The sequence below is a fragment of the Eleutherodactylus coqui genome, chromosome 1 (genome assembly GCF_035609145.1).
Source record: "Eleutherodactylus coqui strain aEleCoq1 chromosome 1, aEleCoq1.hap1, whole genome shotgun sequence".
NCBI classification, from domain to species: Eukaryota; Metazoa; Chordata; class Amphibia; order Anura; family Eleutherodactylidae; genus Eleutherodactylus; species Eleutherodactylus coqui.
In genome coordinates, this window is record NC_089837.1 from 121,112,836 (window position 1) to 121,116,100 (window position 3,265).

Here is a 3,265-nt window from a genome sequence, read left to right on the forward strand (position 1 = left end):
GAGGTTTGAGGAGCAGGAAAAACAACATGGAACAATTTCACTAGTTACTGCAGGCATGTTTTCAGCCTGGTTTGACGGATGTGGCTCCCCACGCATGGGCCTCTCTTGAATATCTAGTCTCGCAGTTGATCACGTACAGCATGCTTTTCTCTTTGCAAACAGCTTGGAACACCAAATGAGGAGAGAAAAATAGACCGGTCACAATTACTCATGTTTAGAGATCCCTATAATTATTATTTTACCTCAATTATTTTACCTTTTGGGACATAAAGCTAGTCTGTGTGTGTCCAAGATAAGGAATAGACCTCTTATATGGCAGAAAAGAAACTGAAGACTATAGAGCAGTATTTGCCAAACTCCAGTCCTCACGACCCTCCAACATGTCATGATTTGAGGATATTTTACAATATTGAGGAAAACCTGACCTGTTGGGGTCATGAGGACAGGACTTTTGAAGACATTGATAGAGAGCTAATACCTACAATATCTACTGTGGATATATTAGAATAGGCGTTTAGTTAAAGCAACCCTCCACGTTCCGAACAAAATCCTGCCTCTGGTCTGAACGGGGGAGAGTATGTTGCCTACTAGCATTCTTCTCTGTCGATTTCCCAGTGATCATCTAATGAATTGAGTTCCTGTTTTCAGCTGTCCAAAATGGCCAATGTAGTTTTCTAGCTACCTAGTGCATACTGTCTACTGCTCTCTGATTGATCGGCACTGACCACATGAACAGTGCTGACCAATTAGGCAGCAGGTATACTGCATTGGTAGTCTAACACCACCATTGCATTGTGGGGATTAGGTAATCTGAAAATTGCATTGGCCATCTTGGACAGCTGAAAACGGGACCTAGAACCTGCAGATTAGAGAGCTGTACTTTTCTACAGAACCATTTAATGTATTATAATTACAGATGAGCGAGCACGCTCGGATAAAGCAGTTACTCAAGGGAGCATCGCTCTTCTCGAGTAACTGCTTACTAGTCCAAGCGTGCTTTGGGGGGGGGGGGGCGTGGTGAGCGGTGGGGAGAGTGAGAGAGATCGCCACTGTTTGCAATGGGAGGGCCGGGACGGGGGCGAAGCTAAGTTCCGAACCCTGTCTCACCCATTGCAAACAGTGGCGAGAGGCAGAAGGGGCGGGTGCTCAATGCACTAGCTCCTCTCCTGTCCTAGCTCCTTTGCAGAGAGGGGCAGCGTATATTGGTCGGGCGTGAAAACCTGACCGATATACGCCTGTCTGAATAATCCCTAAGGGCAGTAGTTGATCAGCTGGGATCTGCCACTTGGGATTCTGGCTGATGAGTTTGGGCAGCAGCTGTCAGCACCAAACCACAGTGTACAGAGCAGAATTACATAGCTCTGACCACTGTGTAGTGGCCGCTGTTGGTAATTGCAGGTGCTGCCTATTAAAATCAATGAGAGCTGTGCCTGCAATTACCAAAACAAGCGGTAAGAGCGGTTCGCTTCCACTCCGTACACTGTTCTGACGCAAACAGCAGGTGCTCGGACAGCTGATCTGCCGAAGTCCCAAACGGTGGACCCCAGCCTATCTTGAGGATAGGCCATCAATAGCAATAGCTCTAAAAAAAAAAAAAACTTTAGTTAAAGGGATTTTCCAGGTAAATACTATTGATGACTTATCCTCAGGATAGTTGATTGGTTGAGGTTTGCCACTCCAGATCTTGGCTTGATCAGCTGATTTGGCACCCACTGTCAACACTGCCATACACAGGGATCACAGTGGAAGTTGCTGCTCCAAACTATGTGTAGTGACTGGTGCTTGTAACTGCAGGCATGGCTCCTATTGATTTTAATGAGAGCTCCACCTGAAATTACAATTGCACTACGCAGGAGTCAAATTAGCAGTTTACACCATCATGTGTATCTAATTGTGTTGTATAATTAGCTCATTGGCCAAGGTTCCAAGTGGTGGACCCCGGCTGTTCCACTATTGATGACCTATCCAGGGGATGGGTCATTATTCTCTGGAAAACCGCTTAACTGTTTCCAATCCAGTGTTTTACCTTGTTCGACATTGAGATTTCCCTGCTTAGCTCTTCTGTCGGACGAGGTCCAACAAGAGTTTCTAACACTATGCGAAGAGAGCTGCGATGTCAGAGTTCTCTTCTGCATATGTATATTACAGTATGCAGGGAGAGGTCCGACATCAGAGTTCTCTTCTGCATATTACAGTATGCAGGGGAGAGGTCCGACATCGGAGTTCTCTTCTGTATATGTATATTACAGTATGCAGGGGAGAGATCCGACATCGGGTTCTCTTCTGTACATGTATATTACAGTATGCAGGGAGAGGTCCGACATCAGGGTTCTCTTCTGTATATGTATATTACAGTAAGCAGGGGAGAGGTCCGACATCGGGGTTCTCTTCTGTATATTGCAGTATGCAGGGGAGAGGTCCAACATCAGAGTTCTCTTCTGTATATGTATATTACAGTATGCAAGGGAGAGGTCCGACATCGGGGTTCTCTTCTGTATATGTATATTACAGTATGCAGTGGAGAGGTCCGACATCGGGGTTCTCTTCTGTATATGTATATTACAGTATGCAGGGGAGAGGTCCGACATCGGAGTTCTCTTCTGTATATGTATATTACAGTATGCAGGGGAGAGATCCGACATCGGGTTCTCTTCTGTACATGTATATTACAGTATGCAGGGAGAGGTCCGACATCAGGGTTCTCTTCTGTATATGTATATTACAGTAAGCAGGGGAGAGGTCCGACATCGGGGTTCTCTTCTGTATATTGCAGTATGCAGGGGAGAGGTCCAACATCAGAGTTCTCTTCTGTATATGTACATAACAGTATGCAGGGGAGAGGTCCGACATCGGGGTTCTCCTCTGTACATGTATATTACAGTAAGCAGGGGAGAGGTCCGACATCATGGTTCTCTTCTGTATATGTATATTACAGTATGTAGGGCAGAGGTCTGACATCGGGGTTCTCTTCTGTATATGTATATTACAGTATGCAGAGCAGAGGTCCGACATCAGAGTTCTCTTCTGTATATGTATAATACAGTATGAAGGGGAGAGGTCCGACATCGGAGTTTTCTTCTGTATATGTATTTTACAGTATACAGGGGAGAGGTCCAAAATCTGGGTTCTCTTCTGTATATGTATATTACAGTATGCAAGGGAGAGGTCTGACATCGGGGTTCTCTTCTGTATATGTATATTACAGTATGCAGGGAAAGGTTCGACATCAGGGTTCTCTCCTGTATGTGTATATTACAGTATACAG